General features: G+C 43.2%; 1 non-coding gene across 1 annotated transcript; it reads left to right on the top strand.

Annotated features, from left to right (window-relative positions):
* The first annotated feature begins 657 nt into the window (after nucleotides 1–657).
* Nucleotides 658–783, top strand: LOC124993855 (U6atac minor spliceosomal RNA). The gene has a single exon (XR_007110372.1). It is a non-coding gene; the product is annotated as a U6atac minor spliceosomal RNA (small nuclear RNA).
* The last annotated feature ends 14812 nt before the right edge of the window (nucleotides 784–15595 follow it).

The raw sequence follows: 15595 nt of genomic DNA, 5'->3' as shown, positions 1-15595 counted from the left end.
AAAACAGTGAGATAAGGACTCTGATAAAGAAGAGGAGTTTGTGAAGGCACAGAGGAGGGGCACCGAATTCAGCTAGGGATGTGTCAGGGAAGGCTTCCTGGAGGAGGTGATGCATGGATCGATTCTTGAAAATGAACCAGTGATTAGCAGAGGGAGTGCTCAATAAGCCAGCAAGTTATTTAGTGCAGTCAGAGCAGGAGGGCAAAAGAGGAAACTGGAGGTGTGAACTGTAAGCTCATGGTCCACTTTAAATGGCGGAGGCCGGAATATTATTTTCCATAACCTTTCATGGATGATTTCCTAAGCCACTGATAGTTTTAGCATGCATCACCGGGAGAGCTCATTAAATCCAGATTGCTGCCCTCTTCCCCATTCAGTGCATCCAGGTCTGGGTTGGGGCCTGAGAATTTACGTTTCTCGTATGTTCACAGGTAGTACTGATGCTGGTGATCCAGGGATTACACTTTGAGAACCACTTCCCAAAACTACTTTGAGATGTTGTGACGTCTTGAAAAGTAGGGGGAAGCTATTTAAAAGGGTTGATCAGGAGAAGGATGCTAGATTTGCATTTTAAGTTTGCTCTGGCTACAGATTCAAGGATGATTCAAGGATGAGATGAATGTGGGGTAGGATTAGGGACAGAAAGTAGTCAGGAGAGTGTTGTATGAAAGGAGAGAAGGTTAGCACTCCCCTTGACAAGGATGGAAGAGGCCCTCGGGCCTGACAACACGCATAAGGTTAAGGCATTGCCACCTACTTCGTGGCATCTAACCACTGTTTTTAAAACTAAAGGACAAATGATCTCGCTGATAAGCGGATGAGGACATATAATGGGGGGTGGGAGGGGTTAGCATTAGGTTTAGGGTTAGGTTTAGGGTTAGGGATAAGGAGAGCGGTAAGAATGAAGGAAAGAAGGACTGTATAGAGGGAAAAGAGGGGTGGGAGGGGTGGGGGGAAGGGAAAAAAATAAACATCATTGCCCTATGTAAACGTATGATTACACAAATGGTATGCCTTGACTCTATGTACAAATAGAGAAACAACATGTATCCCATTTATATACAATTTAAAAAAATAAATAAATATTTAAAAAAAAAAAAAAAGTAGTCAGGAGATGGGCAGAGTGACCCAGGCCAGAACAAAAACTGCTCCAAAAATCAAAGGGACAGCAGTCACCTGAGAAATGCTAGGGAATTCTAGGGGACAGGCCTTGGGTGACAGAGCAACAGAGAAACTGCACAGAGATTTAATCCACAGTTCTGTACCACTCCCCAGGATAGAGAATAATGGAAGGACCATTTTTTCGGTCTGGGAATAAGGAATTGAGGTTGAGGTCTGTTTTGCACATGTTAAGTTTGAAGTGCCTGCAAAACATCCAAACAGAGATCAGCAAAGCACAGACCTGGAGCCTGGGCAGAGGTAACCAAGCTTTGAAGTCACCAGAATGGGACAAAGTGATTGACATGGAGGAGGATAAGGCAATGGCCAGGAACAAAGGGTAAGTTGAGAAGAAAAGGGGGCCTGGATCAATGCAGCCTTGAAACGCCTGCATTCAAAATGCTGGCGAGAAGTAATAGCAACAAAGGAACACAGAGACTCTGAGATGGAGTGAGGAGAGGGAGGAGTTTACGGAGGAGTAATACCTGGGAAAGGCGAAGGACAGGAGTGGGACAGGGCAGGGTGGTGGTCAACGGCAGAGCTCCAGAGCAGAGGTTCCTGTTAGAGGGGGTCCCACGTAGTGAGAAATGGCAGGGCCCTGCTGCCGCTGCCTTGCACACTCATTGGAGAGGGCGCTCAATAACAGCCAGATTGGCCCCAAAAAGGAGACTCCTGAAGGCCTTAAGCAATAAGCCCCTTCTCAAAGGGGAATCTGAGCATGACATCTTCATGGCCGCCCCCAAGAATTGATTGGGGAAGCGCTGGGTAGAGGGACTGTGCCAGAAAAAGCCAAAGGAGGAGGTGTTAAGAGGTGGGGTTGGTGGGGGGGGGTCGTTGTGGACAATTTCCAAAACCTCCCAGCAGAAGATAAATGACCTGAGTGTCCATTAAATTTACCTGCAGAGGAGTGAGAGGATCTTTGTCACCAAGGGGCAGCTACAGGGAGACATAAAACCCTAGACAGGGAGGTGCCCAGGGGGTGGGAATGTGGAGCAAGTAAGTGCAGAAAATTCCCTCAAGAAGCTTTGCTGAGGAGAGGAAGACCACGTGGGGCAGGGGGACGTGGGGGATGCAGGATGTAAGAGTGGGCTACAACAGGGAGTCGGATGCCCACCCCACCCAGTAGCCCTCCCTCCCACCTGGATCACCTGGAGACCTGGGGGAGGGGAGCTTGGCTAGGCGATCAGCAGGAATAAAAAATTGGGGTGGGGTGGGGGACATGGTGCCCTGGAGAGGAAGCAGCAACAATCCTACCCCACAGAAAGGCTCAGAGCCCTCCCTCTGTCACTGATCCTCGGCCAAGCCCTGCCGCTCATGCCCCACCTGCATTCCCTGGAGACCTCACTGAGCCGCACAATCGTAAGTCATTGTCCTAATAGCTTTATTAGAAGGAGGGAAAAAAGGCATTAAAACCTGGCTTAATGAAGCCAGGACTCCGAAGGCAGCCGGCAGCAGGCTTGTCATCTCACTTCCCCTGGCCTCATGGGAGTCCACCAGAAAATGCTCCATCTTCAAGGCCGCGGCCATTAACCTCAGCCAGAAGTAACTCAAGCCATAAACACGTTGCGGGCTTGTTTTCTTCCTTAAAGGCTTTGTAATAAGAGCAAGCATCTCACCGTAGCATGTCATCACCAGGCAAATAGAGTCAGGTTAGAGCCAATGCCTGAAGCCTTCCTCCTCCCAAACCTCTGCCTTGATCAATAAAAGATCACAACGAGGCCGCTTAGAGCTTAATTATTTACTATTTCTGTGCTTTCTTATAAGAGAAATTTTCTAAAGAAATCAAACTGCCTGCTCAGTACCATATGGAGTCAATATCCTGTGCTCTACGAGGTGTTAATGAATTAATTAATCAACTAATGGCAGTGAAGGTCTGTGGAGACCGTGGATGCTTAGCTCCCAGAGGGAACGCTTTTCACTCATATTCGCAATAATTTTAAATCATTCTGTCCTAAAAATTCTGGATGATTTCTTAACCAGGCTTTCATTCGATCGTATATGCTTTCAGTGTCGATGATGTTAATAACGTCTTTCTGTTTTCTCTTTCGTGTCACTTCCACTTTATAAAGCCAATTCTCAATTATCTGTGAAAATGAAAAAACGAGGGTCCAGGAATGGAAACACCTCCTCTTAGCCAATCGGCTGCAAGCCCTTCCCTTGGTCCAGGAGCTGTGTTTTGCCTCCTCCCTTACTTCTTTCTCCCCTTGAGTAAGGAAAACTGAAAAGCAATGAAATTAGAGTGGAAATCCAGGAAATAGAAGGAAAAAGAGCAGAAAACCAGGTCCAAAATTTTGCATAAGCTAAATGATGAATCCTCAGTTGTAATACTAATAGTAACCAAGGGCAACAGGATGGTTGAAGGCCTTCCTGGGAGCAGTAAAGGATACATTACAACAGAGTTGCAGAGTAACAGGAGAAATTAGGAAGCTGCTTTTGAGGAAGAGGAGTGGGCTAAAACTTGCTGTCAAGGGAAACCACCAAACCTGACTGGAAGATTTTTTAAAATAAGAAACCAAGACAGCACTTTGGGTGAGATGCAGGCCAACTGGAGGCATGGAGACAGCTTGACAGATTCTACAAGACTCCCAGCACTTCCAGAAGCACTAGGGAAAGAAGAGAGTAACCTGGTGGGGGGAGGATGGCCGGTTAGAGGAAGAGATGAGTTGGAAAGAAGGCTGTGCTGGTCCTCACCCGGAGAGACGCCAGCTGCAGGGGAGGAGGGGCTGTCAGACATCTCACTCTGTTTGTTTGAAAACCACATTTTATTGAATGTTTACAAAGTTAAGTTCTGGTCCAAGCTGGGATTTGAAAAATCACCAAGTCCTTTTATCAAGCCTGTGTCAGTGATTGGGCTGTAAACAGGTGGTAAAAGCAGCAGCGATGTAATGAGTAGTGTGCGCATTATCTCCAGCTCAGTTGCCCGACGGCCTTGGAGCAGCCAGCGGATGCAAAAAGCCAGAGATGGACACAAGCTGTCTGGCAAATAACGGTGTGGGTTCCTGCCAGGCCAGCCCTTTGCACTGATGCATGCTCTTTTTCTCCCATTTTGCTTCTTTCCATCCATCTATCTCTATCTCTACGTCTTTCTTCCTTTTTCTATGCTATTGAGGAGAAAAGCAGGGAAATTGGAAGGGCAAAGAAGGACTTTGGTTGCCAGGTCTAAGAGATGTGCTCTTGGCATTGAAAACAAAATTTAGAATGCACTTTTCCATAGGAACGTTAATGAAGATGGTAATTGAGACCCATCAGGAGAGCTGGGTGAATGTGAAAATAACCAACTCTGGGGCCAGGGAGACCACAGGGTCCTGTTTTTACCTTTCACATGCTGTGTGCCCTTGGGCAAGTTACCTGACCTATCTGAGCTTTGGTTGCTATTGACATAGAACTGGAATTCAATCATTAACATGAAGATCAGACTGAAGAGTCTGGTACAAAGAAGATGCTCAGCAAACACTAACTTTATTAGTATGGTTAGTAAATGACGAGACTCTAGCACATTCTGGATCACGTGGGCTTTTGTGGGCCACACTTGGAACCTGACCAACATTATTTCTACAAGAAAAAGCATTCTTGAGTTTCAGTAACTCGCTTTAAAAAAGAAGTTACACTCCCAGATTAATTTACAAATTGGGTACTATCTGTTCTTGTTTTTTAGCATCCTTTGCAGATCTAAAATCACTTGATACATTTAAGAACATAAAATGTATTATGTATAACTTGGTTGCTCAGAAAATTATCATGTTTGATATATTTAGAGATGTGAAGACTAGGGAAGAAGAGAAATTCAGAAATACATAGGGGATTTATTTTCTTACTTTCTTTTCTTTTTTTTTTTTTTTTTTTTTTTTTTGTTTGTTTCATTTGAGGAAGTGAAAGCAAAAGGCTGTAGGAAATAAACTCCGGAGGTCTTGGAGTGACTTAACCCCTTTCCCCGAGGTGAGCAGCATCAGCAAGAAGAGTCCAGCAGTGTGAGAGAGTGTGCCCACCCACAAAGGACCAGTCAGTTAGGTCAGGAGAAATGGGTCACCATGAGCCAGGCCAGGAGAAATGGGTCACCATGAGCTAGGCCAGGAGAAATGGGTCACCATGAAGTGCTCTGCCCAAAAGTCCAGGTCCTTGTGGTTCCTCTGAAAGTTTGTGAATGTCTTGCTCCATTCTAAAGGAAGGACTGACATTTGTCACTTTGCCAGTTTAAAGGTGTTTCCTTCTGAGCCATCTAGGAGGTTTCAAAGGTTTGGAGAACCTGTCCTTGATATGTCCTCAGAGATTAACCATTGTGGGACCTCAGTGGATGCTCCTTGCAAACGCCAACTGTCTATTAGGAAAGGCCTCCCTACAGGAGGACAAGGTGAGGAAGCAGGGGAAGAGAGGCAAGGATGGGGGCCGAATGTCAGTGTGGAATCCTTGTGGCTGCCTGTGATACAAAACCCAACTCAGAAAGGTTTAAACAATAGAGACATTTATCTCACATAACATGAAGTTTGCAACTGAGACAGTCAGTGTAATTCAGTGGTTCAATCTGTCATCCAGGTCCAGATTGTTTCCACTTATCTTTTGGTCAAATGCATGTTGCCCTTTGTTTCCAGGCTTGAATTCTCATGGTGGCAAGATAGCTGCAGTAGCTCCGAGCATCTCATCCTCGTGCAAAAATGCACAAGGGCTTCAAGGGAACATTCTTTTCTTGTATCTTTTTAAGAGTAAGGAAAATTATTTCCAGGAGCACACCCCTTCAACACAGACCTCACTTCTATCTCATTGGCTAGAATATCTTCATGTGTTTATTTCATAATCACAGATGAGGAAAATGTAATTGACATGGCTGATTTGTATTAATAGAGATTTGCCTCTTGGGACGAGGAGAGGCCAGTATCTGACAGCTGGATACTTGAACAAAATCAATTCTGCTAGTCAGCTCGGGGTATGGCGTCATACCCAAGCAACCCAAGCACACAAGAGAGCCAGGAAGGAAAGCACAGCCCACGGGAGCATGGCTCCTTCTGTGCAGTCACTGTAGGGGAATAAAACCCTTTCTGAATTGCTGACTTCAAGGCAGGAGAAAAGAGTGAGATCTGATCCTCACAAGTCCACCCCGAGACACCATCCTAAGATGGTAAAAGTTCCACATGGTAAAAGTCCCCTTCAGTTGGAAAGATCCAGTTCCTAGGTTGTTCCAGGATTCATTACTTCAAACCCAAAGGCTAGAGCTTTTGAGGGTCAGTGGTTTTCCCTTTTTAAAAAAAATACAGTGGTTTTAGGGACACTCTCCCCCCACTCTTTTCTTGTGTTTTTTTTTTTTTTTTTTTTTTTCCCAATCCCACGGTGCTGGGGATTTGAACCCCAGGCTTTCCACTTGCAAAGCCAGCGCCCTACGGGATGGGCTATACCGTCAGCACCTCCCCCCACTCTTTCAGAGCTGCTCGATCCTTTGAGAAGGGACCTTAGAGGATAAGTACTTTCCCTGGAGGGTTTCTGACGTCACAGCCCTGAACTTCCAGGCACTCTGCTCATTAATCTGATAAGCATCACGTTTAAGACCAATTCATTAAGGTTATATTTTATATTGCATTAGGGGATGCACTATGCCATGCAGATGTGAAGGCAATGAGGGACTCTCCTCTCTCACCTGTCACCCGGAAGTGAAAGGGCACCTTCGCCCTGTAAAAGGCAGTGACCTCATTCACTTTAATAACCTCTGCCCCTTTGCCTTTGATATGTTCATTCTAAACCAAGGGAGAGGAATTTATGGGAGCATTTAGGTTCTGGTTTGCCATCACCTTTAGCCATCTTAATTAATCTCTGAGATAATCATTCCCATTTCTTCAAAAAATGGGCCAAGTTAATTAGGATGAAAATTGCTTAAAAATTCTCTCTTCCTTCAGATGTTCTACAAGTTTCTGAAAAGAGCCCCGTAGCATGAAAATTAAGATCTGAGGTATTCCAGCCAGTGGAGATTTGCAAAAGATGCTAAAAGGCAATATATTTCTAGATTCATTTTCTTTATTGTTTTAGATTAATGTTACTTTATTTTAAGAGGCCAAGGACTGTTCTTGGGAGAGCCAACCATGAGCATCCCTACCAGTCAAGTAGACAGACTAGAGTTGGGGCTTATATTGTAACAGCACCAGGAAATTCTTCTAAATTTTATCTCTGCCTGCACAGAAATGCTGTAAATGCCTTCCATGTATAAGAGCCATTCCTCCTAAAGATACAACCAAGAATCAAAGAATGTACAACAAGAGAAATAACACTAATAATATGAATCAATCCTAGGGTGTAATTAACCATTAATGGGTTCTTTCTTGAAAACAGGTTTTCATCAGGGAAAAGAGGCACCTGGGAAGGAGAAAAAACAGGCTGGAAGGAGATGAGTTTTCCTGAATCCCCTCATGAGAGCCAGGTCATTCCCTAGCAAGATAGAAGACAGGTTAAAAAGAAAAAAATTTTACTCTTTTTAAATAAATCAGGAAGAAGTCAGGGCTAAGTTCTGTTTCCTATTAAGTGAAAATTTTCTGTGACATGCATGCCTAGAGACAAAGTCATCTTCCATAGACACCACTGCCGTGGCCATACACCGACGTTCTTCTGTCTCCCCACTGTTGGTAACTGCTGGTCCAGGCCTTCTCTGATCTATCACATGCCCACTCACCTCTTCACACTATCTACACAAAAGATAGAAAATTGGTTTCATCTCATGTACCAACTCCAGCTGTTCAACAGTGACTGCTTGAAGTGTATCAAGAACTGAATACTATCAGATTTACCCTTCCTGCAAGTTGATAAATTAGCCTTCCACCATTTTATGGATGCTAATAGAAAACATGAAACTCCTAGGTCAGAGATGAAAGATCATTTATTATTCACAGCAATAGTAGTCAGAGTATTAGCATTTTTGCATGAATTTCCCAAGTTCCAGTTCCCACAGAGTGACATGCCAAAGGGCCAACCAGATGAACACTGCATGCATGGTAGGTTGCATTACAGAAGAGCAATCCTGAGCTTAGGGAACCCAAATCTTTTATATTGGGTTTAATCAATTCTCTTTGCTCTGGAAAAGACACTATTTTTCTGTTTTCTAAAACTGGGAGTAAACCTGAACTTTTCATGGAAGGAAACAAAGCTAGTCTCTGTACAAGCATCCTTAGAAAAATAATCCAAAACAAAGAGTAATGAGCACCTCACTCATGAGTCATGTAGAAATGCAAGAGACCCATGGAGGATTGCCTTAAAAGATAACTGTCCTTCACTTCTTATCCTCTTACATCTAGAGAATCATCCCATGAGTTCCCTATACTGTTGGCCACACCAGTTAAACAGATCAGGGCAGACTGAGACTAAATCCCTCCAAGTTGTCTCATACAGCATCCAATTAAGACCAACAAACTCCAAGTAACTGGATGAAGTCAACCCTCAGTCTTGATGGCAACGCCCCCTCCGTTCAGAGTCCCAGACTTAGCCAGCTGAACAAATTTCACCAACAATTAGGATCTACCTTAGCAAACCAGGTGGCTTTCACCTTGAGTTTTCATATTGACCTTTCAACTTGACTCAAATATTGATCTAGGCATAGCAGGATATACTAGCAATTGCACAGACTCACCTTTGTCTGAAAGGAGGAAGTCTAAGGCAGTTCTATGAACCACAACAATACTGGTCAATAAACTGGGGCTAATCTAAATGCCTCCTAGGACCAAAATAGTGTCAGTAAGCCCTTCAGCTTGCACAGGGACAGGTTTCTTACTACCTTTTCTATTGTTTGACTCCCATGATAAAGAGAAATCCCTTCATGGCATGCATAAATAACTAGTCAGTAATCCACAAGGAAACCACCCTGAGTGAGCAAGGATACCTTACTGTGAAGAATTACTACAGTTGTCTAGAGTTTCTTTATCTACTGGTCATGTGTCCTCAAACATCTGAAAGTTTCTTATGGCCACTACTACAATGAAAATCTTAGTGCACTAAGTGTTGGGCCACTTTTTGATGATGGGGGACTGAAGAGAGTAATTTTTCTTTGATTATTCTCCCTTATGAATGTTTATTTTGTGAGCTTTCTAAATTTTTCAAGGTTCATCAGTCAACCTTGTTGACAGAGGTGTGATAATACCGGCCAAGGCTTTGGGGACTCAGGCCTCTGATTTGCCAGCTACAGTAGTCTGCTAGGGATAACATAACAAAATTTGAACTGGTTGGACCACACAGAAGAAATTTATTTCTCACAGCTCTAGAAGCTGAAAGTTCAAAATCAAGGTGTCAGCAGATTTGATTTCTCCTACGGCCTCCTTCTTTGTTTTGCAAGTGACTTCCTATCCACTGTGTTCTCACGTGGACTTTGTTCTGTGCATGCACACCCCTGGTGTCTCTTCTTCCTCTGGGAAGGACACTCACCAGTAATATTGGATTAGCACTCCACCTCATTGAATGTTAATAACCCTGTCTCCAAATATAATCACATTAGTGGTTAAGGCTTCAACATACAAATTTTGAGGGGACACAACTCAGTCCATAAAACCAACCAACAGGACATCATCTGTGTAAAGAAAGTTGTGGATATGAAAGGGTCAAAAGGATATGAATTAAATCTAGTCCACGTTCCTGGGAGCAAATGGCAGGGGAATTAGGTACATTAGTTGAGGCCAAGCACAGTGGCACATGCCTGTCATCCCAGCAGCTCGGGAGGCCGAGGCAGGAGGATTGAGAGTTCAAAGCCAGCCTCAGCAACTTAGCAAGGTCCTGAGCAACTCAGCGAGACCCTGTCTCTAAACAAAGTACACAAAAAGGACTGGGGATGTGGTTCAGTGTTAAACGCCCTTGGATTCAATCACCAGTACCAAAAAAAGGAAAAGAAAAAAGAAAAAAGGCACACTATTTGATATCAAGTGAAATTAATCTTCAGACATCAGAGGTATGAAACTACTGACAACGTCCAGCCCACTATACCAGCTGTCATCAGTGTAACAGACGCGAGAGCTGAATCTGTACGCCGAATCTCCTTCCACAGATCTGAATAGGATAGTGAGGTGGGCACTCACACCCAAGGGTCATGAGAGTTGGAGTCTCTCTGCTTCCTGAAATTCCCCAGCAGACACACTTGAGCGGGTATAGCTTTGTTTTTTTTCTTTCAATTTTTGTGTTTGTTCTAATTAGTTGTACATAACAGTAGAATGCACTTAAACATTTTGATGAATCATACATAAATGGAGTGTAATCTCATTTTTCTGATTGTACATATCGCAGGATCATGTCGGCCAGGCAGTCATACATGTACATGAAGTAACAATGTGTTTCACTCTACTACCATTCCTTCCCCCATGCTCCTTCCCCATCCTTCTCTCCCCTCTACCCATTATAAAGTAACTCCATGACTTTTGCTCTCCCCTTCAAAAGACATTGAGTCTTCTTTCTCCTTGTAGTAACTGAAGTGAGGGTGGATCGGAAGTGGGGTCAGGGAGTATCCAGGGGGTGGAATGATTCCATACTATTAATCAAGGTTTTTCATTTACATTTGATTTTACGTACTATGGCAGCCCCTTCCGGTGCCACCAAATGAACTTCCAATGTTTTTCTGCAGCTAAGTCGTCATGGTTGACACCTTCTCTCTCAGTCTTAGGTGTCCCTTCACTGAGTAGCTTTTTTCCCCCCACATGGCTCTTTGGCTACAGACATGGGGATTTGTCCTCGTTTGCTAACTTAAGCATGGTGTATACAGCAGCAACCTTCTTTGAGGATACCACCTTCATCCAAGGCGTCTGCTGTGTTACAGGTCAACAAACCACAGCCTGCGAAGCAAATCCATCCGGCTGCTTGCTTTTGTAAATAAGGTTTTATGGGAACAAAGCTGCCTCCATTCGTTTGGTTAATGCCTATGGCTGCTCTCACACTAGAGGGGCAAAGTTAAGTATTTGCAACAGAGACAGCATGGCCCACAAAGCCTAAAATATTTACTATCTGGCCCTTTACAGAAAAAGCTTGCTGATCCCTGTGCTACACCATTACTGAGATAACATCCTTTAAGATTTTACCTGATTTCAACAGAAGAGCTCAGGGGATTTTCCAGGGTAGTGGGGCTGCTCACAATAATTTATCTGGATTTCTTTGGTTCAGTTTCTCATTCACCAATGGGTCATTTTCATTAGCATTATGAATCCAACCAGGACACTTACAGCCCAAATGTCTCAACTTCCCATGGGGGTTTGCCTTTCTCTGAGAAATCTCCCCAAGAAGGTAAATGCCCCGCTCTTGCCAGATTCTCTGCAAAGAAAGAAAAGGGGAAAAAAGAGAGAAAAAAAAAAATACTTCTACATGTTTTATTCTTGCCCCCATTAAATCTAAATTTGACACAACAGATTACAGGCCCCATTGAGATGTGATAGCCTCAGCTATTGCTGTTCTTCCTTAACATACCCACCCCTCATCTCCTAAGTATCCAGCAAAATATTGATTTCTTCCCACAGCAATCCCAAGTTTTCCTCCTTTCATGCTCAGCATAGATGTGCATCTCTACAAGTGTTGTCTCGAAAGGAGTGGAATCATACTCCCACACAGAGCAAACCTTAGTACCAGCAGTTCCAATGGAGCTGTCTTCACGCTGAACACTGCACTGGACAGAAAGCCTGCCTGCCTGCCTGCCTGCCTGCCTGCCTGGAGGGGAATTTGCACCAACTAGAGCATCATTTAGGCTGCTGTCTTTGAACTTAATTCCTGGTAATCAGTCTGCAACCCCTTCTCCAATTCCTCCTCGCTAATGGGCAATACAGTGGAGGACCATTTATTGTCCAATTGGCCATACAATTTAGTGAACATGTTCACTACCAATTTTATAGACTTTCCCCAGATATTACAAATAAGCCTTCATCTTTCCTTTCCCAGAAAGCCATGTTTCTGTCAGTATCCCTTCCTTGCCACCAAAACTGTCAGAGAAATGAGAGGGTCTGACATTTTACCCTACTTGTAAGCTAATAAGTTAGCCCGACAGGTTTTGTGGATACTGGTAGAAAAAAGAAGACTCCTGGGTAAGAGATAAAGGACAATTGATTACTCACAGCATTACAAGTAGCCAGATTACCAGCACTTAGGTACCAGTTCCCTGAACTCCAATTCCTACCAGGTGATATTAAAGAAGACCAGAGGACACAAGCATGTGTCAAGATGTGTCACAGAAAAACCCTGAACTTAATGTACCAAATTCTTCCTTTGCTCCTGAGGGCAATACCACATCTATCTTTCAAGATTGTTTGCTATACAAACAATCTGGAACAGATAGTTTAGAACAATGGGCAGTGAGGGCCTATCTCAGAATATGTGCATAAACATAATAAGCCCGTGGAGGATTATCTCCCAACAGAGTATAGATGGAGGATTCACTGCACCCATCCTCCATGGGAAAGATGGGAAAATCAACTAATGATTTCTGCCACTAACACTGGAGAAAGTATTTGCAGCAACTATGCCACATACTCTGTATTATTTGATTAGTTACCCAAAGAAGATACAACTATAAGAATTAATAAGAGTTCAGTGGTAATTACAAAATAAATATTTAAAAGTACCTTTCCAATATACCTGTAAGAACTAATTAGTTAGAAAATATAATGAAAAAATTACATTCAAAATAGCATTAAGAAACATGAAATATCCACAAGGTTAATAAGAAATATTCAGGACTAAATAACAAGGGCCATAAATTTTCACAAAAAGACATAAAAATAAAAATTGAATCAGCTGAGAAACATCCTATGTTCTTAGATAGAAGAATTTGCTATCATAAAGATGTACAACCTTTCCAAAATTCATCCACACAGTTAACGTAATTCTATTTCCAATGATTTGGGTGCTTGAATTTGAAAAAGGGTGGTGTAATTATTCAGGAGACACTTGCTTTTTTGATTGAACCCAGATCAATGGGTGGTTATGGTCATCATCAGCTGGTTATCCTATCTAGTTTGTCAGTTTTGCAGGACAAATTCTTGCTCTGCAATTCTCTGTAGGGAGAGCATTAAAACAATAGAATCCCTTGAATTCTGCTTCCTTTCTCACTAAGAGCAAGTTCTCTACTTCAGTCCCCGAATCCTTTGCTAAAAGCCCAAAGCAAAGAATGGAGACAAAGCCCTCATTTTTAAGGCTTGTACTGTTGGATTCTCCCACTGTACCCAAAGTCCCACAATTGAGATTTCTGCAGCAGACCATATGTTAATAAATAAGGGAGCAATAGAACTGGAATTAATTATGGTACTGGCACCAATGAATCTCTTGCAGAAGAAGTTCAATGAGGAGCTTTTAATAGCTATTTCAGTGCCCTCTGTTTTGATCTTGAGAGAGCCAACTAAAATGCACTGCTGTTTCTAATGCCCAGCACACACCCATCCTTCAGTCACTCTAGAGTTTTACTGACCTAAGAATGATCAGGAAAAATTTTGAATTTCCTGGTTTATACTCTCACCGGGATATTTTCTCTTTTCTAGATTCCCTTGATTCTATCCCAACAGCCATCCTTACAATGAATTCCATGCCTGCCTGCTTCTCCCCTGCTTAATAGCTGACGTTAATCTAGCACCTGAGACAAGGAAGAAAAGCCCCGCGAGGTGGGCACATCACCAGAAGTGAACATTCGTCCCACCTTTTCCACTCACACAAAGCAGTTCCGGAGAACGTTTCCATCTTTTATAATGGTCAGGAAAGAATTCTGATGCTTCCTAGTTTTTATGGACATTATTTCATTTCATATAAAATCAGAAATTCATCAAGTTTCAGGAGGTCCCCCTGTGAGGACCTCCTCTCTGTCTGCCCCAGGGTCTGACCAGTTATACCCCAAAATACACATCAGGTTTACCTCCTGGTGCTGCTCTGCCTCTCCAGGGTTTCTAGTAAGTTCCTTCCTTCAGAGCCTGAAGGCACTCTAGGCCCAAAGAAGCCTTCCAGGCACCTAACCCAGTAGTGGGGAGGCTCACTCAATTCTGTTTAGAGTTTCTGACCTGAATAAGTTCGAGACCCTCGTACTGAGGCTGTACTTAAGAAATTCTCTGAAAGAGTCTTGCTCAAACTCATGCTCTTTGAAACATTTGGTTTTTTCAAGGTTTAAAACAAGGTGAGCATGTGGGTTTCTTGACAAAACCATCCCCATTAGCTCCCAAAGTCCCACAATGAAAAAGATTTTGTCTTCTTCAGGTGAGAGCCTCCCAGGTGTGACGGTACCAAAGATTCAAAGTCTAAAATCAGTTCAGCATCTGAGCAGGTCTTGGATCTCTATCAGTTCCAGCAGAGGTGATCAGGCAATAAGCGATTGAATTGTGGGCGCTAAGTCACCAGAGAGTGATTGATAGACTAATATCCCATATTAGCTCCCAGCAGGAGGATCATCACTAAAAGAACTCTTGCTAGTCGTCAGCACTCAGGAGGCCAAATTGCAAGTTCTCTTCTGGTGAGCAGAGAACATGAGCGAGGGCAGCTGGAAGTTCTTTCAGAGAATTATTTTCCAGCTCTGGTTGCTTGATGAATTGATTTTTTCCACTGGAGGGATATTTCAGTCTGAAGAACCAGTACAGTTCATCTGAAGTCAGATCACGCTGGTTTGGGGCAGCATTTGAGGGAATCTTTCAAATTCTTAGTCTCTTGTGTTCCTTTCTCAATAGTTCTTATCAGTTACCTTATGGTTCAAACGCCACCACCATTATATGATCTCATGTTGCAATTTCTCAGATTAACGCATGTTCTACATTGGCGACATTTGCAATGGCTGCTTTCCGGAACATGAGCAAGGACACCATGTCCCAGTCACAATGACTTATGACTTACTGCTCTAAACCACTGTGTTTGTATTCTTGTACCTTTAATTTCCCAGAATGGCATTTCTTGACCTTGTTCTCCAGAGGTAGGTAATGGAAAAGACCTGGAACCAGAATCAGAAGAACTGGGAAGACAATTTCCTAGAAAAAAATCTGTATCCACAGTTGCAAAATGGATATAGAAATCTCTTGCCTGCCTATCTTATTATCATATGAAAAAGCTTTTTGTAAAACTAAGATGCTAAATAATAAGTGTGGAAGTTAAGGCTCATCTGGGGAAGCCAATTAATTCTAGAGCAAGCACAGAGACCCAAGTCCCTTGTTCTCACCACTGCTTTTTTGTTAAGCCTCTCTTAATCATATCCAACAATGCAGCATAACCTCCCCCACGACCCTGTACTACTCTCTGAAAGACACACAGGGATGGTAACGGGAATTAGAGGGAGTCTAGAAATTAAAACAGCAAGCCCACAACTAGCAAGTTCTTCAGTCACAATCTGTTTGGAGAAGTGGGTCTCAGTCAGCATCCTAGACACAAACAGAAAGAAATGAAAAACACTGGATGTGAGAAGGGAGAATCTCTCAAACATGGGCACCCCTACTTATGAACTGTGAGACCTTGGGAAAGTCACAATAGAGATCAAACACTGACCTACTGG

This window comes from Sciurus carolinensis, chromosome 9, assembly GCF_902686445.1.
Source record: "Sciurus carolinensis chromosome 9, mSciCar1.2, whole genome shotgun sequence".
NCBI classification, from domain to species: Eukaryota; Metazoa; Chordata; class Mammalia; order Rodentia; family Sciuridae; genus Sciurus; species Sciurus carolinensis.
This window is presented reverse-complemented; position numbering and strand designations above follow the sequence as displayed.